This window comes from Asterias rubens, chromosome 17, assembly GCF_902459465.1.
Source record: "Asterias rubens chromosome 17, eAstRub1.3, whole genome shotgun sequence".
Taxonomy (NCBI): Eukaryota; Metazoa; Echinodermata; class Asteroidea; order Forcipulatida; family Asteriidae; genus Asterias; species Asterias rubens.
Genome location: NC_047078.1, coordinates 5263132 through 5289125, shown reverse-complemented (window position 1 = coordinate 5289125; position 25994 = coordinate 5263132). Strand labels below are relative to the sequence as shown.

Below are 25994 nucleotides of genomic sequence, written 5' to 3'. Positions count from 1 at the left end.
GCACGTCAGTTGCGCTACCTAGTGCTTCCTCATGTTAACGTGTCACAAGAACGTTTAAGACTTTGTAGTTATCGTGCAAACTCGACAGGGATTCAAAGTTCTCAACATATCGCAACTTTTTATACCAATAAGTGAATAGATTTACACCCTTGGCCAATGACCAAACAGTAAAAAATTACAACCGTAAAAATACAGAATACCTTGATCATTTATACAAAAGAGTGTCATATAAAAAAAAAAAAAAAAAAAAAAAAAAAAATTAAGATGATTGGCAGAATTGATTTGCCAGCATTAAGTTTTACATTACAGTTATCAAACAGGCCTACTGTTCGTTTTACATACCGATTTCTCGCAGTAAAGGATTTAATAATTTAAACTCGAATCCAAACAAATGTAAATGGTTGGTGGTATTTCAATGGTTGCTGACACACAGTGGTTCTTCTTTTTCACATGAATGGTTCTCAATTTGAAACACCAATGATTAAATTAACAGTTGACACAAGCCTTGCCTCCGGAATGCAAAACGAAAACGAAACAAACGATGTCATGCTCTAGAACAAACATTTCACTTTGTGAATATAAATAAACATTACCTTTTCTCTCGTATGCGAGTTTCTTTATCGTTATTACTTTAAAAAATCGTCACCGTTTTCACAAAGGGTCCTTACTTTATGTTTTGCAAACAAGACGGGCAAATTTATTTTCAGCAGCAAAAAGTTGGATGAATTCAAGTTTTAAAAAATGGCATCAAGCTTCCTACTTTTACCAGCTGAATCTGAACAATACTTCTAGCTACTTATGGTTATGGCAAGTTCGATGTTTTCCGTTAAAGACACTTGAAACCTTTGGTAATTGTCAAAGACCAGTCTTTTCACTTGGTGTATCTCGACAAAAGATGCAAAACAAAAATTGTGAAAATTTGAACCCAAATGGTCGTCGAAGTTGCGAGTTAATAATCGAATAAAAAGTCTTTTCGCGCAAGATGTGTGCTTTCAGATGCTTGATTTCTGACATGACGTACAAATTACAGATTGTCACTGTGGCAAACATCTCCCGTCTCATTATGTTAATGCATTTTGACTCGTACGTGTTTGGTCTTGTGCGTTTCATATTTTTAGATTGTTGGTTTTCCTCGCTTTTTACTAGTTGCTAGCTTTTTATTCACCGTCTAATTATTTTGTTATGCGCTCGAACGTGTACATTCTAAAGGCGCAGTATAAACTCATTAAATTATTTATTATTTATTTATTTATCACATTTTAGTTCCCTTAACAGTCGAGGTATCTTCTGATACAATTTGTTTCGGTTTGACATCATTACTGCAAACTCAACGATTTTTCCAAGAGCATTGCTGTATGTTGTTGAGCTTATTAAGACGGTCCGTTTTAAGGTAAACATTCTGTTCAAATCAGACATTCACTCATGCAGACGTATGCTACCCACTTTCGTGTGTACCATACATTACTGTGTACTTGAAAGGTTTGTGCTTGAACTCTGTGTGACGGTTGGACTTGACTCAAGTCCCAATCCCGTGCCATCCCCCTAGAAAGGTTTTATGCCAATAATTTTTTTGAGTAATTACCAATAGTGTCCACTGCCTTTAACATCAATTATAGCTACCTTCATGGGTTGTTATCAGACTAAAGTTCAGCTTTTTGTATTAATTTATACGGAAGTAAACAGTAACCATTGACAGTAAACATTGAATTCACAAATCTTTGGGCACAAAGGGGCAAAGAGTAAATTTACGGAAGCCGGATAGTGCCAGGAGATAAGATAAGAAATTTTTTTCATGAGCGCGAGAATATTTGTTTGTACCATTTATCTGGCGGCCGCTACATAATGATCTGGCGGCCGCCACTTAATTTTCTGGCGGCCGCCACTTAATATCCGGCGGCCGCCATTTAATTATCCGGCGGAGCAGCAGGATCAGGGTGGAGCAAGTCGTTGTGGTAACACGAGAGCATCAAAACACGCACTCGAAATCCGCAAAGTAAAGAACGTGTAGTCCAGAATATTATGTGGCGGCCACCAGATAATTATGTGGCGGCCGCCAGATAATATGTGGCGGCCGCCAGATAATTAAGTGGCGGCCGCCGGATAATAAGTGGCGGTCGCCGGATAATAAGTGGCGGCCGCCGGATAATTAAATGGCGGCCGCCGGATATTATGTGGCGGCCGCCAGATAAATGGTACAAAAAAATATTCTCGCGCTCATGAAAAAAATATTTCATTTCTTATCTCCTGGCACTATCCGGCTTCCGTAAATTTACTCTTTCCCCCTTTGTGCCCAAAGATTTGTGAATTCAATGTTTACTGTCAATGTTTCACTATTCCAGTTCACCTGTGCGGCATCTTGACGGGTTCGCTTGTAGTAAATAAACCACTGCGATCACAGAGAGTACAATCAAAAAGGTGAGTTCAGATATGTTCCCTACTACCAGATCTGCTTTGAATCATCAAATGGTTTAGAGGATAAGTTTGGTTGGACAGTATTTCAATGACATGATTCTATGCAATTTGTTGGAATCCCTGACAATCAGCACCTTACAAGATGATCTCTCAAGATTGCTTGTATGATTACTCAGGAGTTTCTGAAAGTCTGGCAGTAAGGTATTAGAAGAAACATCAATAATTTATTACTGTCAAGTTTAATTTGTCATAGGCCTTCGCGTATTATGCATCCTGAAAACACCCATTGCTTGCTACTTGCGTTCCTCAAAACTAACACAGTCTTCCGATTAGGTTTGTACACAACAGTCGCAAAGGATGTATTGACAGCCGCATATACTTACCATTTAAAAACTGCATAATGGTGATATGCTAGTTAAGCATTTTGTTACTCACAGCCAAACACATTCATGTGACGCACATGACCTGGGTAAATACACACTTTAGCGTTCGAGGAAGCAAATTATGTTTATAAGGATGAAAGGTGCGTCCGTTTAAGCTTACCAGCGATCGTATCGTGTGTTTTTTTAAATAGAAATATGATGTGTAAATATAAAAAAGAAAGAAGAAAAAAAGAAAAAAAGTCACCTTGATCACAATTTTGCAGTCAAATATCAAAAATTATAATTAAAATTTGAATATTGCGTGGTAGAAACACGATATGGAAACGTTTTCGGTAACACCATGTAATGACTATCTCTAAATGAGTTTGGGTGGTTCGGAAAAGAACCATTGGGTTCAACTAAACGTCGCGACGTTTCGATCAGTATGCTCTGATTACTTCTGGAGAAAGTATTATGTTGTTACCCGAAATTAGAGCTGACATATTGATCCGGACTCTTTTATTTATTTATTTATTTATTTGTTTTAATTTTTTTTTTTTTTTTTTTGGGGGGGGGTCGGGCTATGAAATTTAGATGAAATAAATGAGTGGAAGTTATGTCGGTAAGTTAACTTATTCCACGAAACAAGTCGTCTTGGTGAGATAAATTATGTCGGTAATGAAACTTCGTGTGACAATGGTGTTTTTTCTTTCATTATTATCTCGCAAGTTTGACGACCAATTGAGCTCAAATTGTCACAGTGTTTGTTATTGTATGCATATGTTGAGATACACCAACTGTGAAGACTGGTCTTTGACAATTACCAATAGTGTCCACTGCCTTTAAAGAAGTTTACTTACATATACAGGGTAACTTTTTAAAACACAGTAAAGAGTTGCAATACGTACATGAACCTGACAAATAACAATTGCAACTAAAAGAAAAGACAACCAGGAAATAACATTATTTGAAACATCCGCATTTAAGTCAAACGATGAACCTTGACATATTACGCAAATAAGTTCATAGACATAAGATACCTAAAACGTACGCAACAAATACCCCTCGAGCATCACCCCCCAAAACGAACGCTCATGTTTACTAATTCACTTCATCCCGTATAGTAACCAGCTTGTTTTGTCCTTGTGGTACCATGATGGATAAAGGGGGTAACACTAACATGGACTGGGTTTATTTCTACCACTAGGGGGTTATTCAAATTGTTCTAGTAAGTTCCACGAGATAAGTGTGGTTTATACATTTGAAACCAAACCCTATCTCCACGTCATCACCCCCTCTATAAAACCAACTGAGAGCAAACTCGAAAAATTATTAAATATTTGACCCTTTAGTTTTTGAATATAAATCATCAAAACAGAAACATTTGTTTTCCCTTGCAGAAAAGTCAGGCCATTTATACTATCTTTTGTATTTATACCATCGGTTATTTGGATTGGTAAGTTGTTTGCAACAGCTAATTCTGTTTTGTCAAAAAAAATAGGAGTATTTTATGATCCCGGGTTTTGTTGATTGGAACCGTTGCCCATCAAACGCATGCACGAGTGGAGAAATAATATATTTTTCAAAACAAAAATTAATGATAAGCGGTGAGTTCGGCATATTTTACATTGTGATTCATTTATTGTAGGCCTATGCATATACAAGTTAAGAGCTTTGTGTTGAATAATATATGACCCATATGTATTGTATGGGTATATCATTGTGCTGTCATCTGTATACAATAAAGTAAACGTATGTTTGTATGAAATAAAAAATAAAAATGTATAATATATATGTTTGAAATAATAATCACAAAATATTGTACCCCCAACATATAATTAACAATTGTTTCACATAGGCTATAAAACGAAACAACAAATAGTACAAATGTTAACAAACTTCGTTAAAGAATTATCAACTCATTAATCAGTGTACAAACAAAACCCAATACGGCGCGACAAAAGTTAGAATACACCAAATCATATATTATTATTAGCAGTCCTTCTTGCTAATTTAATCACGACAACAATGGAGCTATAAAAACTAAGTTTGTAGTTCTGAAATTCTCGTCATTTAAATAACAACCAGTTTTCTCAATTGCGCAACGGTTGCGGAAGTTCGTGATTATATCGTTGATTCGTCCTATGACCCGCTTGAACATGTTTGGACACGATTAGAACGCTGCATACGACACTATGCAGTGGACTGCTACATTTTTGACCGGGATGTTCTTGCTTGACATGTCTTCGTTTTCATAAAAATGACTTGTGTAATAGTTTAATTAGTTACACAATACATTGTACGCTACATCGTCCAAGTTAAACAATCAAAAAGACATATAAACACACTATAGCTAAAATATTTATGAAATTATTCCATTATGCACCATAAGCATGTACACCCCTTGCAGCATTATCGACCAATCTACTATTCACCGATACGTTCGGGGAAACTCCCACCTTCATCGAAGACCCACAATGACCCACATGACTGTGGGTCATGACCCGCCTTCAGAAAACGGGGTCATTATATACTACTCACGAATGTCTTGACAAAATGCCATGTTTGTTTTCTGCAGTAGTAGGCCCCTGACAATTTAATTTTAATCTTAGATTCTGTGTTGTTTTTCACTCGTGGATTTTAAGCATTATAGGAACACATGATCGAAACAAACCTGTAATAATCGTCTTGCATGCGTAATAATTAATGTGCAAGAGCATGTTTCACCCCAGCATAACGTGCGGAACACTATGAACGGTGCGAATTGTTTAGGGTTCGTCTCAACAGCACAGAGGGTTAGTTAGCACAAATCGTCATCTTTATTCAGTTTGAATAAGGTACAAAATAATAATAATAGCACATGCGTGTGTACATCTCATGCGACTGTTGTGAAACGGTTTGTCATTTTGGATTGCTTTCAAGGGTGCATATACAACTACCGTAGACATTTACCGACAACAACAGCTACATAGGCGGCCAAACCGTCGAAGGCAAAGCAATACAAAAACACTTTTAGTGTTAAACATAAACCAACACATCGGTGGTGTTAAGTTTTCCCGAAAATATTTCACCATATCAAAACAAAACTTACCTCTTGTGCGAAAGAGTGTTTTGTGGTATTATTATATCCTACCAATGGTTGAATCGCTATCCGAGTGTGTGCTGACTAGCATAGCCTCGTGCATTTACATTAACATAATCTTTGCACAATGACGGTGGGCCAGGAGGTGCCTCACTGGATTGAGGAATGGATCATTGTTCATGTGTGAAAAACATCTGACGATCCATTAAAATTCCGATCGTTTACATTTTTATTTTCTGAAACCCTGGGAGGTCAGCTTAGTAGCTATACGCCCCTTTTGCTTCTTTATTTGTTCATTTTTCTTCGTTCCTTCTTTTTCTTCTTCTTCTTGTTTGTCTTATAAAAAGAGTGTTTCATAAAGGGGTCCTTTATTGGAATAGTTTAAAAAGATTTTGATTGATTTATACACTACTTATTAATTATATATCTTTTTTGTTTTAATACACAACTTTTTTTCGTAATTATTTATCTATAGCCCAGTCTCACTCATGCATAATGTACATAACGTCCATGTCCTCTTTGTTTGTTTGTGTATGCTTTTGTGTAAAGTGTCCTTGTCTTTAGGGAAGAGGGAAAACAGCTCTTGCTTCTTCTTTCTCCTACATCTTAAAGGCAGTGGACACTATTGGTAATCGTCAAAGACTAGTTCACAGTTGGTGTATCTCAACATTATGCATAAAACAACAAACCTGCTCAATCGGTCATCAAAGTTGCGAGATAATAATGAAAGAAAAAAAACACCCTTTTCGAACAAAGTTGTGTTCGTTTAGATGATTTCGAGACCTCAAGTTCTAAATCTGAGGTCTTGAAATCAAATTCGTGGAAAATTACTTCTTTCTCGAAAACTATGGCACTTCAGAGGGAGCCGTTTCTCACAATGTTTTGTACCATCAACCTATCCCCATCACTCGTCACCAAATGAGGTTTTACGCTAATAATTATTTTTAGTAATTACCAATAGTGTCCACTGCCAATACGTCAAACTGTTTTTTTTTATAATTGTTCATTAACTGGATTAAGTTTTCCTTAGTACAAGTTATTATATGTTTTCTGAACAATATTATCACACTGTATTAATTGATGTTGACATGAAATAAATGTATCTGAAAAGATAATTGGTACCACTCTGCAGTATGTCGTGGTTGAATGTCATGGCTTCTATCACATAACGATATGCACTGTCTGGCATTTGGAAGGGCGTGCATAATATGCAAGGCGGCGGTATTATAAATACGGTCGATGTCACCAGTGAAGCAGCTGCAAGTCTGGTCTTGTTATTATTTTGTTAGTTCAGTTTGTATTGTATTTTTTGAGAACACATTTGCGGGTATACAACCATGCAATAAAGCTTTTTATGGCGGCTCTGAAAAGAGCCGCGGTTTGGTTTTCCACGTTTCGAACACAGCAAAGTGATGTCCCATATACTAAGGTGACGTTTGACGTCAGTCTACAGGCCTAGTCAACTCATACACTGCAAAAACTGGTGTTGTTTACATAAAACAATCCAGACAGTACCTGCTGGTGGGCATCGCTCTCGATCGCGCAGCAATAATATGCAAAATCTGCAAAATGATTGTCGTGTATAGAGTGTGACCCTGTGTGCAAATATGTCGGCTCAAGTTCAAGGTTCATATCATGTACTCAGACTGATTGAAAGATATGATATACACGAGAGGCACGTGACGCATCATGGCAATGTAACCAGAGTATAGGTTAAAGACAGTGGACACTATTGGTAATTGTCAAAGACCAGTCTTCTCACCTGGTGTATCTCAACATATGCATAAAATAACAAACCTGTGAAAATTTGAGCTCAATTGGTCGTCAAAGTTGCGAGATTACAACGAAAGAAAAACACCCTTGTCACACGAAGTTGTGTGCTTTAAGATGGTTGATATCGAGACCTCAAATTCTCAATTGAGGTCTCGAAATCAAATTTGTGGAAAATTACTTCTTTCTCGAAAACCATGTCACTTCAGAGGGCGCTTTTTCTGACAATGTTTTATATTATAACACCCCTTACAAGTATTCTGCCTGCTCATTGTTTAGAGCGCGTCACATGACATGTCTAAGTTTTGCTAGACGACGGCCGTGTGATAGTGCGTTGGTTTGCCGTGCGCTAGTCCGAAGACTGTTAATAACCAACCGCATGTTCAGGAAAAACAGGATGGCTGACCTGTGATTAAAAACAGTACAGTAATCATAGAAGTGTAGTATCTCGCAACTTTGATGACCGATTGAGCAGGTTTGTTGTTTTATGCATAATGTTGAGATACACCAACTGTGAACTAGTCTTTGACAATTACCAATAGTGTCCACTGCCTTTAACATGTAGGAGAAAGAAGAAGCAAGAGCTGTTTTCCCTCTTCCCTAAGACAAGGACAATTTACACAAAAACGAACACAAACAAACTAAAGGGACATGGACATTATGCATGAGTGAGACTGGGCTATAGATAAATAATTACTAAAAAATGTTGTGTATTAAAACAAAAAAGATATATAATTAATAAGTAGTGTATAAATCAATCTAAATCTTCTTAAACATGGACTATAACGGATTATTGATATAGCCAATATTACTATTTTTGTACAAGAAATGTAAAATAAGGACTGATATTTTAGTAGTATTCAATAAAACCTTTTCCTTCATGCAAAAAAAAACACAAATTCGCGCGGCGTACTCCGACCCAGAAAACTCAGTTTCGGCAAAAGCCGGTGACCCACGAACCTTTCATACACAGTGTGTGACGTCACACCACGTACCGAAGCTCTGTACACAGTGTGTCAGGTCGATCGTGTGCGTGCATTTTACATGTACATTGAATGGGGAATAACATCGGACACTATAGGCTGCATTTTTTTGACACAAAAAACAGCGAAAATGTCCGATGGCAGCGGGTCTTGGGAAAACCACAGTATAGATGAGGAAAAGGCATTTCAGGGAGGCACTTCAGAGGAAACTGAGGGCTCTAGCCGCGATAAGGGGAGCTCACCGGACGAGAGAGAAGCCGAAGACGTGTTATGAGTACATTTAGTTAACCAGCCCGGGGACGATGATCGTCAGGCCGAAGACGATGAGCCAAACCCTGATGATCGACGGCTAAAGACAGACTGGTAAGGCCACAAAACGTTTCATGAATTATACTGAATGATGCTTCGTTTGATCAGTTTATTTCTGCTCCCAAAAATAGTTGAAGGCTATCCTTGACTAAATTAAAACATGAACGAACATGATGGACAAGGTTTATTGTTTACCTCCATTCACGTTATAATACATGTATGTGAACAACACATGCACTGACTTAGTCAGTAGAAATGTGAGGGGAGGGGTAATTTTTGTTGTTTTTCTCCACCAAGTAACTGCGTGGTGGTGGACACATGTGCATCTACACAAATATCTCAAACACAAACATGTATGTAACTGTTACTTTGGATTATGATTGCCTTCTGGCATGGGTATAGTTTTAAAGCAATTCAGGTACACACATGCAATATTAACACTTCACCATGCAAACCACAAATCTGTTGTTAATAATTTTGTATGAATTCTTTTGTTAATAATTTTGTATGAATTCTTTTGTTAATAATTTTGTATGAATTCTTTTGTTTTGTTTTACAGAAAACACTGCAATGTTGAATATCAGCAAGTGGTGAGCTTAGGACTATCTTGGCCGTTCAACCCCTGCCACTGACATCATGTTTGGTGGCAGCAACACGAAGGACATTTCCAAACCCTCGTGTACAGTACAGTGGAAGGATTTTCGTATCCACCAACGGATTAGGCAGCTTTGCTTTGGTTTATTTGTCTTCAGTCGTAACAATTTTCCAAGTTATAATGATCCGGAGGGAGTGAGAAATAATTTTATAAGCCATAATAATTTACGTATAAATGTACATGTATATTATTTCATTTTGTTTCTTTCAGAGGGGTGGGTGGTTCAAATTGAATAATTTAATTTGAACCACCCACCCCTCTGAAAGACACAAAATGTAAATTACTATGGCTTATAAAATTAGGTGTGTGGTTCAAATTGATTAATTTAGCACTTATGTGCAATAAACTTGTCCCCTGTTGTCAACAATACACTATGATTAACATGGTAACAACATTCAACTTGGTTAGCAGAAATATAAAAACAAAACAAGAAACAGAAGCCTACATGTACACCTCCATAATAACGACAACACTGAAACTGTATGTATTTGCAAACGACAATAGTTTATTTTTCAGTTTTAAATATCAAAATTGAAAAAAGGTTGCCTAGTGATAGCGAAATCATCGGAACATTCCGTCATCAAAAAAAGTTAACTATACAACCCTGTCAACGCCCCTCTCCCTAAAAAAGAAAACCTAAGCCATGTTATGTACCTAGTTAGCTGTGGTTCTCTTTGTAAATTAAGTTGTACATTAAAAGAATATAATAAAATCATTGTGTACAGACCATGTTATTCTGTTTTTAAACAAAGTTGATTGTACTACCCTGGTTACCCCCCCCCAAAAAAAATATATATAAAAAATAAAATAAAACCCACATCAATGTGTACAAGCTAGGGCCCAATTTCATGGATCTGCATCTGCATACCAGGCATTTTACGCTTACAAATGTAAGCGCAGAAATTTAGCCTTTGGACGTAAGCAGAGAACTGTGATCATAGCCCACAATTTGGTGGTGAACAGATCCATGAAATTGGGCACAGGTCATTCTTTCTTCAAACAAAGTTGATTCTACTACCATGGAACCCTCCCCCCTACCAAAAGAAACACCAAAAAATCAATGTGTACAGGCTAGGGCCCAATTTCATGGATCTGCACACTGTAAACAAAGAATCGGCACTTGCGGAAGCAGGGAATTATGTGCTTACATCAAGCGCGTTTCACAGGTTACCAGCGAATTTTGGCTTTTGCCGGTCATGGGTGCATACTTGGTTTATACCAGGCATTCTACGCTTACAAAGTAAGCGCAGAAATTTAGCGTTTGGACGTAAGCAGAGAACGGTGATCATAAGCGCAGAATTTGGTGGTGAACAGATCCATGAAACTGGGCACAGGTCATTCTTTCTTCAAACAAAGTTGAACCCACTACCTTTGAACCCCCACCCCCCCAAAAAAAAAAAAAAACTGCTGCATCCTTTTCCGGCTGGTGAAGGTTGATGTCAATGACACGGGGGTTACACATCAGCTGCGGATGGAGTTGTTTTCATGTCTTGTCACCCTGCTGACAATGAACATGTGCATTGTTCATGCATTCTTTGCGTATCTGTTTAATGAAAAATAAAAAACAAAACCAAATAATCGTTATGTGGGATTTCTTGAAAATTTACATGGCAGAAATACAATCTCGGAAGGTTTGACGTAACACCACAGACTGACAATCTCTCTTTGAGTTGGCATAGTTTTGAAAAGAACCTTACAGGAGTTAACGCAAAACCAGAACAAAAGGAGTCCACATGCAACAAAACCAAGGGGGCAGGTTTTCTTTATGTCTGATAGAAAACATGACCTCCAACCACCCCCTCCCCCAGATCTACACCTAGTACAAAACTGTTCTTGCGATTCAACACCCCATCCCCTCCCCCCCCCCCTCCACCGTGAACAGTTTTCAAAGGGGCAGCTGAAAAACTAAAAATGAAGAAATCATCTGATCCTCTGAAAATTTGCATGCATAGGCCTACTACTTACCTAAAGTGCTATTGAGAATCTTAGGTCTCCATTTCTAGTTCTGGCTAGCATGTCTCCGTCCTGCATTGTCTTCGTCCTGCATTCTCATTGTAGTGTAGAGCTGCGAGTTATTTCTGTACAAAAAAAATATAAAAACAAAATATAAATAAATAAATAAAAAAACTAGTGCTGAAAAAGAACTGGCCTTATTTTACAAATGCAAATATAGTAAACACTCCATGTAATTAACCGTGCCAAGCCAATAAACACAGCTATAGGAAAACTTCACACTAAACTTCTCTGGAATTGGTAATTCCTGAATTAGGAGAGAACAAAATCTGAATGACCATGGATGGGCAATTATATGGATGGGAGTTTGAACATATTTTTGAGCTGTGCCTTAAAAAAAAAAGAGCGAACAATTCTTAGGCAGCTTTGGCAAAAACAATGTTCAGCAATCCAGTATAGACCAATATAAATACATGTCAGTGAGGCCAATAAACTGTTAACTGTAACAATCAACTTTTTAAATGGATTAATATAGTGTTCACACATGGTTGAGCATGAACATGCCAGAAAGTGTAAACCAGGGCATAAACATGCCAAAAGCACTTGGGTGGCTGCATGGATTCATCACTCAACAGAGTCAATACACTATGTAGATATTTTATGGTAGTCGGGTCAGATTCAGAGCATGCACATCGTGTCATTTGACAAGATGATTGTTCCTTGCATGAAAAGGGTAGAGATTGTTTACTATTTTTCTTATTACAAATACATGTACATGTATTGGGCCTGAATTAATAATGGAGATAGTTTCTCAGTAGTAGATTTTTAAAGATTACATGTATTAACAAGTACTTACCAGGCTTTTCTCCCTCTCTTTTCTGTAATGCCACTTGATTCTTTTGCTGTTCCACGGCCACTTGCGACCAGGGCCACGGCAGAGGGACCCCGTCGACGTCGTACTCGTAGCATGCACATGCAGCACTGGCTGGGGCCTGGTGGTAGAAGATCCCCCTGAATTCTCTCGATGTTTAGAGGTTTAAATTTCGGAATCGATCCAGGCTTCCTACACAAACTTTGAAACTACAAGTGCATCCACAAAAAACCAAATAGTCGGCAGTATTTATAGCTGATACACTAGAAACAAAAAGCTTCGTAGCACACACGCACGCCTGTAGTGTGGATGACAACGCATACACAACACACGGAGTCCATGGCGTAATCTTTGTTTACTCTCGTTGCTTCATGGGTAATACGTCACCATTTTTTGACCGCGTTCATGACGTCCGCTGGTTTACAAATCCGCTTGGATTTCAGTGTTGGTTTAATAGCCGGGAACCAGTACAGGGCGGGAAATTTCAAAATCGAAGAATCGAGGTCAATTTTTTTCGGTCAAATTGTAGCAAAATTATTTGGAGAAAAACATGACCACAACAATGAATTGATAGCTGAACACAACATAAACAAGTTCTGATAGTGATTTTAAAGTAGTACCGTTATAGTCCATGTTTAAGCTTGTCACGAAAAGAAAAAAACACTGACTGACTGTTTATGTTCTGCATTAAGACTATTCCAATAAAGGACCCCTTTATGAAAAACTCTCTTTTTATAAGACAAACAAGAAGAAGAAAAAGAAGGAAAGAAGAAAAACAAACAAATAAAGAAGCAAAAGGGGCGTATAGCTACTAAGATGACCTCCCTGGGTTTCAGAAAAAAAAAAATGTAAACGATCGGAATTTTAATGGATCGTCAGATTTTTGTCACACATGAACAATGATCCATTCCCCCAATGCAGTGAGGCAAATCCTGGCCCACCGTCATTGTGCAAAGATTATGTTAATGCAAATGCACGAGGCTAGCTGCTTACTCGCTGACAGTTAGTTTTGCGCATGTGGGAAATTGTTGACGAGCGCCCTCTTGAGTCAAAATCGTAAACAAAACATAGCCTTTCAACCGTTGAAAACGATCTGGGGTCATCGCGATTTTTGACCAATTAAAAGCCAAGATGGAAAACTAAACATGAATATGCAATGAAGTTAGTTGCGATGGTCGGATTTTGAGTCGAATTGATCCTTCAAAATCTACGTAATGTGAATTTTCTTGTTGAGAAATAGACCTCACACGTAAGAAATATATAACAACTGATGTTTTCCACTCAAAATTGAGAAAGCAAACCCTTTGAAAACAATTCCCTGTTTATTTTTGTAACACATGACGACGTTCTGGTGAAGAATTTTTATCAAGGGTAATGTACACAAGCATTGGGCAATTGCGCTTTTTGTGACGTGTGCACATTGTATAAACATTGTGCAGTGTATGCGTTTGTTAAGTTTGTATGTGAAACATGTAGGCCGCGTCAGAAAAACGTCGGTGGAATCCCACTGATTTTGATAATTCCAGAGAGGGTTTGCTGCTATATAAACGGAATAATTTGATAAAATAATAATTTTCCTCTACAACAAACATTGTTTTAATATCAGGGAAATTCAATTTTACTCACAACAGTCTAACAAAACTCATCGTTGACGTCATTCGGTCTCGCTGTTAAAGTCATAGAAACATGCACAAAACAGCGATGGGGTCACTGCTATAAATAATTCATCTCATGTTGGACTTTCTGAAAATCTCGCGCATGCGCAAAACTAATTGGCACTCGATGTAGAGCTCTGAACAGCGGTGAAAACCTGGGAGGTCAGCTTAGTAGCTATATAGCTACTAAGCTGACCTCCCAGGGTTTCAGAAAATAAAAATGTAAACGATCGGAATTTTAATGGATCGTCAGATGTTTTTCACACATGAACAATGATCCATTCCTCAATCCAGTGAGGCACCTCCTGGCCCACCGTCATTGTGCAAAGATTATGTTAATGTAAATGCACGAGGCTATGCTAGTCAGCACACACTCGGATAGCGATTCAACCATTGGTAGGATATAATAATACCACAAAAAACTTTCGCACAAGAGGTAAGTTTTGTTTTGATATAGTGAAATATTTTCGGGAAAACTTAACACCACGTATGTGTTGGTTTATGTTTAACACTAAAAGTGTTTTTGTATTGCTTTGCCTTCGACGGTTTGGCCGCCTATGTAGCTGTTGTTGTCGATAAATGTCTACGGTAGTTGTATATGCACCCTTGAAAGCAATCCAAAATGACAAACCGTTTCACAACAGTCGCATGAGATGTACACACGCATGTGCTATTATTATTATTTTGTACCTTATTCAAACTGAATAAAGATGACGATTTGTGCTAACTAACCCTCTGTGCTGTTGAGACGAACCCTAAACATTTCGCACCGTTCATAGTGTTCCGCACGTTATGCCGGTGTGGCGGTTTCAACTTTCCGCTGTGTTCAGTTTTCCGACTGACCAAATACGGTAGCATACGTCATGCGATGCCTGCGCACAGCAAGCGAAAGTAGTCCGTTTTTAGTGCCGTATTGAGTCATCCATTACCCTCCGGTAGCTGTCATGGCGGCGTCCACGAGTCGAGTACAACTAGCGGCAAACGCGTGGATCGTACGTATGAGTTGTTTTTTATGCAAGCAGAGTGGGACCTGCCTAAAGTTGTACCCATGAATACATGTAAAGATGGGGCAAGAGATTATGTGACTACACAGAAAAGAATCGTAATATAAACAATTTGGGGGTCACTGCTGAGAGAACTACAGTACTCGCCAGGGTACTCGCGGCGGTATCTGACAGGTCACCCGGAAAACTGAACACGTCGGAAAGCTAAAACCGTTTGAGCAACGTGTCGAAATTTCCGGCTACGTCACTCGGAAAACTGAACACGGCGGAAGTCTGAAACCGCCACACCGGGTTGAAACATACTCTTGCACATTAATTATTACGCATGCAAGACAATTATTACAGGTTTGTTTCGATCATGTGTTCCTATCATGCTTAAAATCCACGGGTGAAAAACAACACACTCTAATCACAGAATCTAAGATTGAAATTGTTAGGGGCCTACTACTGTGCGGAAAACAAACATGGCATTTTGTCAAGACATTCGTGCCGTTGATAAAACCGTTGACACATTGGAATGGAGCCTAGTGCTTGCATGCACTCAATCGGCGAAGGCAACGTTTTTTCTTTCCGAATTATACTTTCTGGTTTTGTGTTTAATTATTGTTTCGGAACACGCTGTGCAACATCTTATCTACTGTTTTTAGCACCGCTTTTGGGAGTAACAGAGCGTCGGCCTCATTAATTTTAGTTTATTCTCATATCAATTAATTCTCATGTAAACTTTCTGGTCAACATCCGCCGGGGCGCGCGCCCCGCGTGACGAAGTCCCCTGGTAAAACATCCAATGTTATATGTTATCATAATTATCTGTGGAACCCTATACAAACTAAAATATTAGAAACGGTAATTTTATTGGTCTTTAATAACTACTCCTACATTCTTTCACTTAATTCACTTTCAGAAAACATTTGACTAGTTATTTTGAGGGTTTGTATGCCAGCTACCCCTAGATCCTCTCACTTAATGCACTTTCAGAAAACATTTGCCTTGTTGTTTTAAGGGTTTGTAGGCCAGTTTGGTTAATTTTGTATGGAGAAATTCGTAAAAAGTACCCGATTTAGCTGCACATGGGGGCTCTTTCGATAACAAAACCCGACGGCCGATTGCTTAATACAAAACGGATTTGGCAAAATCTACATCCCGAGTCCTGACCAAACTGCATTCTAACAATTTTGTTGCTCCAGAACTTTGAATGGAATGTTCGTTTACAGCTTCAAAACAGCCGTTGATGTTTCACAAAGTTCGTAACTATGAAAGCATACTATTCTTAAACGGTGATTTAATGTACTCTTTTGAAAAGAATCAGTAATGTACTTACTTTCTTTTTGGAAATGTTTAAACTTTTGCGTGTATACGTTCTGTGTGTGGGGGATGACATTATGGACTGTACTACTAATGGTGCAGAGTTAAATGGAACAAATAAAGTTCCACAACAATGGGTTGCTGTTTGTTGCGTTTAAAAAATGCTGGAAAGTTGGGTAGGCCTACATGAGTGACTTAATTGTAATAAACACATATGTAACAGATGCATGTTTTAAATATGGTGGCCCTGAAGGGACACAGCCAGTCGTGAATATTTTTGCGACATCGTATATTTATTCACGACAAGTCGCGAATATTTTGGCGACGTCGCGAATATTTTCACGACTAGTCGCGAATATGTTCACGACTAGTCGCGAATATTTTCACGACGTCGTGAACAATTCTGCGACTAGTCGTGAATAATTCTGCGATTAGTCGCGAATAAATTCGCGACTAGTCGTGAATATTTTTTTCAGTAGCTTGAGTGTGTAATTCTTACATGGCACGCGTAGAGAGCCAAGCTACTTATCCATGGCAAAAGATTTTTCAAATGTCACACCAATGTTTCTTGCTTTGTCGACAGAATAAACTGGTATACCATCAATTTGAATAGAAGATTGTGGAAATACAAGGAAATACAACAATCTAAAAATATGAAAAGCACAAGACCTTACAGGACTTCCCAAACACGAGTCAAAATGCATTAACATAGACGGAAGGTGTTTCCCACAGTGACAATCTGTAATTTGTATGTCATGTCAGAAATCAAAAGAAAGGACACATCTTGCGCGAATAGTTTGTTTTTTATTCGATTATTATCTCGCAACTTCGACGACCATTTGGGGTAAAGTTTTCACAGTTTTGTGTGCATCTTATGTTGTGATACACCAAGTGAGAAGACTGGTCTTTGACAATTACCAAAGGTTTCGAGTGTCTTTAACGGGAATACATCGAGCTTGCCATGAGTATTATAGAAGTATTGATCAGATTCACCTGGGAAAAGTAGGAGGTTTGGTGTCATCTTTTTAAACTTCAATTCATCTAACTTTTTGCTGATCAAAATACATTTGCCCGTCTTGGTTGCAAAGAAATTAAGTAAGATTTTTCGTGCAAACGGTGACGATATTTTAAAGTAATAACGTTAAAGAAACTCGCAAAATGTCTAGAAGGGAAAGGTCAATGTTTATTGATATTCACAAAGGGAAATGTTTGTTCTAGAGCATGACTTCGTTTGTTTTGTTTTCGTTTTGCATTGAGGGTGCAATGCTTTATGTGAACTGTTGATTCACTCATTGGTATTTCAAATTGTGAAATAGTAGAGTAACAAACTGCGTGAGTCAGCATTGTGAGAAACGGCTCCCTCTGAAGTGACGTAAGTGACGTAATTTTCGAGAAGGGAGTAATTTTCAACGAATTTGATTTCGAGACCTCAGAAGTTTATTTTGAGGTCCCGAAATCAAGCATCTATGAAAGCACACAACTTCTTTATGTGACAAGGATGTATTTTCTTCCATTATTATCTCGCAACTTCGACGACCAAAATGAGTTCAACTTTTCACAGGTTTGTTTGTTTGTGCATATATGCTGAGATACACCAAGTGAGAAGACTGGTCCTTGACAATTACCAAACGTGTTCAGTGCCCTTAATGTTCAGTGCCTTATTTCATAACGAACTATAAGGCAACACCATTCCTAAAGAGGGATTTGTAATAGTAAAGCACTGGGAGACCGCTATATAACTTACCTTTAAGGCCGAAACCGTGAATCTTGTGGTCGAAGTTGAATAGCTTTCACACTCTGGTAAAAAAAAAGCATAAAATGAAACGTTGTGACTCTTGGAAATCGCTGAAAATGGCAAAATATTTGGATCTGGCGATTGCGTGGGCCTACACCTATATGAATCCCTGGTATCAACAAATTGTCGTATGATTTTTCTAAAGAGTATATACTCTTAAGATGGATCAGTTCAGGACTGCATTTCATTTAATTGTGTTTTTCCTTTGCAGAATATATAAACGGCTGACTTTCTTTTATCTTACATTAAAGCAGTTTAGTTTTCAGCAGTTTGTAACTTCCTTTCAAATCGCTGCATGACTTTAACAGATTTGTGTGGAGATTTTTTTTTTAACGCTCCCTTTTTTTGTATTTGGTTGATTTGAGCAATGACAAGAACTCAAACCATCAAAGCATTATTACTAATATTAATATATATTCGGGCAAAACATGCACAAGTACACGCCCACACACATTTCAAATAGTATATAACAAACTTAATTTAAACAAAAGTGGGATGCCCAGGAGAGCATAACTGTCACGAATTGTCAAAGACCAGTCTTCTCACTTGGTGTATCACAACATAAGATGCACACAAAACTGTGAAAACTTTACCCCAAATGGTCGTCGAAGTTGCGAGATAATAATCGAATAAAAAACAAACTATTCGCGCAAGATGTGTCCTTTCTTTTGATTTCTGACATGACATACAAATTACAGATTGTCACTGTGGGAAACACCTTCCGTCTATGTTAATGCATTTTGACTCGTGTTTGGGAAGTCCTGTAAGGTCTTGTGCTTTTCATATTTTTAGATTGTTGTATTTCCTTGTATTTCCACAATCTTCTATTCAAATTGATGGTATACCAGTTTATTCTGTCGACAAAGCAAGAAACATTGGTGTGACATTTGACAAATCTTTTGCCATGGATAAGTTTGTCAATACAAAATGCCGTTCCGCCTCGTTTGCTCTACACAAGATCGGACAAATTCGCCAGTTCATTAATAAAACTACAGCAGAAAAGCTCATCCATGCTTTTGTAATTTGTCATCTCGATTACTGCAATAGTCTTATCTATGGCTTGCCCTACTCACAGCTCAGAAAACTCCAACTCATTCAAAACTCTGCGGCTCATCTCATCACCCAGTTAAGGAAACGCGATTCAATTACTCCAGCTTTGCAATCTCTCCATTGGCTTCCTATTCATGCTCGCATCATCTTCAAAATTCTCCTTCAAACATTTCAATGCAGTCTTGGAAGTGGACCAACTTAGCTGAAAGATCTACTAACTCCATACACTCGTACTAGAAACCTCCATTCTGCTAACAAAGACACCCTAGTTATCCCTCCACCAAAGCATATGGTCAACGTAGTTATCAGTTTGCTGCTCCTCACTTATGGAACAATCTCCCTCTACACATCAAACAAGCCACTGCGATCTCAAGTTTAAAGACTTCTTCTTGTTTCGGTTTGACATCATTACTGCAAATTCAACGATTTTTCAAAGAGCATTGCTGTATGTTGTTGAGCTTGTTGAGACGGTCCGTTTAACATTCTGTTCAAATCAGACATTCACTCATGCAGACGTCTGCTACCCACTGTCGTGTGTACCATACATTACTGTATACTCGAAAGGTTTGTGCTTGAACTCTGTGTGACGGTTAGACTTGACTCAAGTCCCAATCCCGTGCCATCCCCCGAAAACTAATGTTTTGTGAAGCACGGGTACCAGCTACAAGTTGCATCACCATAACAACACTGCCAAGTGGGTATGTCGAACCATACGTCACTACATAATTAAACTGAAATTCAATACAGATAATTATAGCCCGTCTTGCGCAAAAGTTCTGATTATTTTCGCCTTTGTAATCACACAAATATGCAGTCATGATAGCTTTTTAAGGAGTGGTGACGCATCTACCGTGAGAGGGTGACTTTCCCCAAAACCATAGTGACGTGTTATAAAAACAGCTTCGCTTATTCACTAGTGCAATATCATTTAGTGACATTATAAAGAGGAGCAGAAATATAGCATTTTTATTTTAAAGTCGGAAATCGGTAAGCTTAAGAAATATGAGTGTTTTCCAAAGTTGAAACAAACTGATTTTAAGAATAACGCCTAGAGGTAATTTATGCCTGGTCAGGTTATTATTAAGGGCCTATGTCAAAATTTAGTAATGCGGAACATACGGAATCGGGATGAAGTGATGGTCGTTTTTAACAAACAATAATCTGTTACAAAAACAAAACCCCCTTTAAGTTTTACATTTATTTGTTCGTCACAAAATTAACATTTTATGGCAAGATCATGGCTTGAATTGTGAACTATGTCTAGGGTAGCCTACTAAAGGGGGATTCAAAAAATTTAAGACCAAACAAACATCCTTGTCCCAGAGTTTTACTTTTGTCAATAAATAGACTTTAACCGATAATTGTGTTTTTGTTTAAAAAGCTAAAACTGATTTCAACAAGCTCTATAGGGTATTTTTGTTGTTCAGATTCGGCATTAACGCAAAGATTTGATTCATAAAAAAATAAAGTTCTTCAGTTGTCGTGTTTTCTCGCTCCGGTTCGCGCGAGACTTGCACAGTCTATTGTTCGCACTGCTTTTCGCGTCTCTCGAAGCATTCGCAGGAAGTATCCGGGCTTAGCACGAGTTGTGTTATTTTGTGCCAGTTTTGTACGTCTTCCCACAAGCTTCCCACGTTCACATCTTCATAGTGTCGAACTGTTTGGTCTCCACTACACTGTTAAAAATTACGTACATTTACAGTGGATTACAGTACATTTCTGTAATAAATCCACAGCAGAAACTTCTGTATTTAAAAAGTGTTGTACATTTACAAGAAATATACTGTGAAAGAGCAACACAGTCTTTAGACATTGTTAGAGGACAACATACATAATATCTGTAGTACAAACACATCGTTCGACCTTTCAGCGCTGTATGTGAACAATGAATTATGACTTAAAGTTGTCTGTGCGCACTGGCCAATAAGCTTTAGCCGTCTCTACGACGTCACGAGTTCAGTTCGGCGATGAGGGATGTTGCCCCCACGTAGCGAGAGCTGTATGTATATATAATAATATGAAACGACATTAACAAATGTTTCGCGCGCGGTGGCCGCGGGTCGGGTACGGGTCGGGTACGGGTCACGCCATCCACCATACACACACACATCACGTAAACACACGCACGCACGGCGTGATCACTAAGAATATTCATTACTTTCTAAGCCGCTGCGTGCTGTAATTGGTTCATGTAAATGACATGCATGACGTCGTATAGCTCATTAAAGTTTGTCACCGCGCCCGCGCAAACTTATTGTAATGAATTATCTACGTCCTGTCCATTCCTCTCCAGCAAGTCTTGTCCAATGAGAAAGTTTGTTCTTTAGACTCACTGTTCATGAAATGGTACCTTGTCTCATGGTGTGATTGCTGTATGCGTGTGCGGGTGTGTGGTTACCAGTGATTTGTAAATTGGCGGTCGCTCGAGGTCATAAGTCGTCTGGCCGTCGGCCAGATCAGTGTCATCTTGTCAGTTTGCAGTATCAATTATAATGTAAGTATTTTGTTTCATGTAAATATTTCTAGCTTTTTATTCACCGTCTAATTATTTTGTTATGCGCTCGAACGTGTACATTCTAAAGGCGCAGTATAAACTAAATAAATTATTTATTATTTATTTAAATATTTATCACATTTTAGTTCCCTTAACAGTCGAGGTATCTTCTGATACAAGTTGTTTCGGTTTGACATCATTACTGCAAACTCAACGATTTTTCCAAGAGCATTGCTGTATGTTGTTGAGCTTATTGAGACGGTCCGTTTAACATTCTGTTCAAGTCAGACATTCACTCATGCAGACGTCTGCTACCCACTTTCGTGTGTACCATACATTACTGTGTACTTGAAAGGTTTGTGCTTGAACTCTGTGTGACGGTTAGACTTGACTCAAGTCCCAACCCCGTGCCATCCCCCGAAAACTAATGTTTTGTGAAGCACGGGTACCAGCTACAAGTTGTATCACCATAACAACACGGCCAAGTGGGTATGTCTAACCATACGTCACTATACATAATATCCCTTGAAATTTTGAAACTTAATAATATGTTGACAGACAAGCTCGCCTGGCATTTTCATGCCCAGCAGTAGGTTACTACATGTCATGTATGCTCATTATTCTTTTGCAACATTGGGAAATCCCCCAGAACCTTGGATCCTGTGCCACTTGGTAAAGATGTAGCAGATAAACCTGAAGCTAGGCCACTCAAATTCTCCATTATGTTACTCAATCGTATAATGGAGGAAGTCAAGGAAGTCACACAAATATGCAGCCATGATAGTTTTTTAAGGAGTGGTGACGCATCTCTGTGAGAGGGTGACTTTCCCAAAAAAACATAGTGACGTGTTATAAAAACAGCTTCGCATATGCGTTACTGTCTGCCGTCTGACAGTACAAAAAAAAATACTAAAACAAAAACATGAGTAGTGCAAAACCAATAGTATTTTGTGACATTATAACGAGGAGCAAAAATATAGCATTTTTATTTTAAAGTCGAAAATCGGTAAGCTTAAGAAATATGAGTGTTTTCCCCAACTTGAAACAAACTGATTTTAAGAATAACGCCTAGAGGTAATTTATGCCTGGTCAGGTTATTGATAAGGGCCTATGTCAAAATTTAGATATGCGGAAAAATGCGGAATCGGGAAGTGATGGTCGTTTTTAACAAATAAGAATCTGTTATAAACGAGTACAAAAACAAAACCCCCTTTAAGTTTTACATTTATTTGTTCGTCACAAAATTAACATTTTATGGCAAGATCATGGCTCGAATTGTGAACTATGTCTAGGGTAGCCTACTAAGGGCCATGACTTGTCTCCCTACCGGTCCCCGAAAGCCCGGTAAGTGTACAAGCTTTAGTAGCATAGGCTGACAGTGCATCGTGAACTGTGATTTCTCCGTCAGAACTCCTTCCCAAAAACTTAATGAAGACCAACATGTTATTTTACTGTTTAGTAGTTCCCGTCACCATTCTTAACCGATATAAAAGACAAAGACGCTTGTACTCACTTTTTAAAATACACTTATAGAGCAAATTACGTTCACATCTTCATAGTGTCGAACTGTTTGGTCTCCACTTTTACACACGGAAATACGCTGCATTTTTCTGATAAGAAATATTCCTCATGAGTAATGTATGCTAGTATTATAGCTTCACGGACAGTATTGCCGAGAGTGCCACCATGAACCACACGTACTCCGTCAGAAACCATTCACATGATCATTACGCGGCTTTGTTACATGCACACCGACTTCAAAGAATACTGTTTAGTTTCCAGTTATCATTTTTCAACCAAATTGAACAACAAGAAGATGATATTTACATTGCAATTTTACACTTCTACAGATGAGTATTTTGAAACGGTTGAACACTATAGGCACTGCGCCCCAACAAATTGCGCCCACATCATAATTATAAAAAAAGTAGTTCCGAAATTTTCACAATTTATGGTTGACGGGCCTATGTAGAGATGGCAAAACTGATACACCTTCCAAGTGTAGAGAGGTGTGTGGATTATCAGTGTTAATTGCCCCCCCCTTTTAATTTTGTAATAGAACTTTGACCCTACCTTTAGAATTAATGGATCAGTCCAAGATTGCCACATCAGCAGAGATACTCTGGACAGGATGTTGGTCTGGTCATTCTTATACCAGTGATGACCAGTAACAGACATTAAAGGAGTTTCTTCTAGATATATATCGTGACAGTGGTTTTTCATTATTCTTTACAGGTATGTTGATTTTATTTTCTTTATTAATTCCATTGTGCTTTTTAATAGAACTATCTAGATTATTGAAGTTCATTATTTGATTTGTGTTATGAACTTGATCAAGACAATGTAACTTGAAGACAGTTGAAATGAAGTTTAGAGTTTCCTTTGTTAAGTCATAATGGACAGTGATAATGATTTGATTTAGATGAAGTGAAATTGCTTTCTTTAAATACTGCTTGGACTTTATTTAGTATTTAAAGGTTACTTTTATTTGCTAAGGTATCACTTTTCTAAGTTTGCTTTCAAGTGTTAAAGAGTACTTTATTCGTAATATAGACATTCATTACTAGTTTCTGTTTGATGTATTTGTTGGAAAGAACTGTAATGTTCTTTCAGATATATTTTAGTTTGGAAGTATTTTTAACCAGTACTTTGACCGAACTCCATGTATAGAGAATATTGGTAGCCAAAGACCATTGTTTATTGGAGGTTCAAGATCTTCCTATACTAGACCACACAGTGTGAGCCCAGTGGCTCTGAAGTTGTTTATTGGGTGGTGTTGCAGTAGGGCAGGAAGTGAGATCAGAAGGCAAGAACACCTATTTTCTTGTGAATACTTAAGTAGCTGTAGGCAAGAACACCTATTTTTCTTGTGAATATTTAATGAGCTATGCCTTGATCATTTACTGCAGGGACAAGATTGTAATGATTATAGGTTGAACCCCTGTTGAAATGAGTTATTGTGTATGCATTTAAAGGTGTTTGTTTTATGAAGTTTATTCTTTGAACCATTTTTGAACCGGATTTAGAGATCAGTACATTTAATTTAGTTATTTGTTAGAAGTAAGTTTGAGTTTTATGCATTACATCTTCAGTAAAGTAAGTACATAGTTTTAAGATTGACAAGTACTTAATGTTTTGATAATGGTTGATGTAACGTCATTCTTATACCAGTGATGACCAGTAACAGACATTAAAGGAGTTTCTTCTAGATATATATCGTGACAGTGGTTTTTCATTATTCTTTACAGTGGTCATCAACCCGATTTTAATGTGCTCCGTTTAGATTGCCAGTTTGGTAATTTGGCGGGTGCAACACCTATACGTACAAAGGTTTTGTGGTTTTGTGAGTTTATGTTCAAGTCTATTTTTAAGTACTAGTCAGGTCATGTAATGTCAACGGCCGCCATATACTGTGCTCAAACGTGCAATTTATTTGTAGTCGTTGGTGCAACGGGTATATATATGTCTTTGACATCAGTAAACACGAGCCATTTGCTCTCCAGGGAACTACGCAAATGGAGCTCCATGAAAGTTCGTAGCGTTGAGAGTTCATTTCGTGGGTACAACTTTATTTAGAACTTGAGGTCTCGAAATCAACTATCTAAACGCACACGACTTTGTGTGACAATGGTATTTTTTCTTTTATTATTATCTCGCAAGTTCGATGACCGATTGAGCTCAAATTTCCACAGGTTTGTTATTTTATGCATATGTTGAGATACACCAACTGTGAAGGCTAGTCTTTGACGATTACCGTGTCCACTGCATGCCTTTAACTTTTCTTAAACCTTGGACTGCATTTTTAAAGACCATGTGTTTCTTTCTAACTATGGTGGAACTGTATTTTAATCAATTATATTTCGTGTTGTTTTATTTACACAGGTAACCTAAAGCCATTTTGATTTTAATTTGTAAGTTTTCTTTGGCACTGTGTTAACTGTGTTTTAGTCTGGTTTAACTGTGTTTGGGTTTTAGTTTTATTCTGGTTTAGTTTTGTTTTTTTGAGTCTCAGTTAGACATCTTGGTTTAGGTTTGACGGGTTAAATTTAAGGTTTATAAGGAAGAAGGTTTAGATCCTGAGTTCGGTCTAAAGGTTTTTGATTTGTAGTCACTAAAGTTGTTATTTATTTTTGTGTTTGAGAAACCTACATTTTGAGTCACTTTTTCTTTTTTTGTTGCATCTCCTCGCGTCTTTTACCTCTCCGATCTTGGTTTTTCTCATTTGTTCGAGCGAGTACCCCATAGTTAGTATTTTTCTTAGGTTTATTCATTTTTTTTCTAAGTGTACCCTTTT

The 25994-nt window shown here is 37.9% G+C and overlaps 1 long non-coding RNA gene across 1 annotated transcript; it reads right to left on the bottom strand.

Annotated features, from left to right (window-relative positions):
* Positions 1 to 10987: 10987 nt before the first annotated feature.
* Positions 10988 to 13317, bottom strand: LOC117301352. The gene is made up of 3 exons (XR_004520293.1): positions 12383 to 13317; positions 11539 to 11651; positions 10988 to 11116 (listed from the first exon to the last, which is right to left on the bottom strand). It is a non-coding gene; the product is annotated as an uncharacterized LOC117301352 (long non-coding RNA).
* Between the last annotated feature and the right edge of the window lie 12677 nt (positions 13318 to 25994).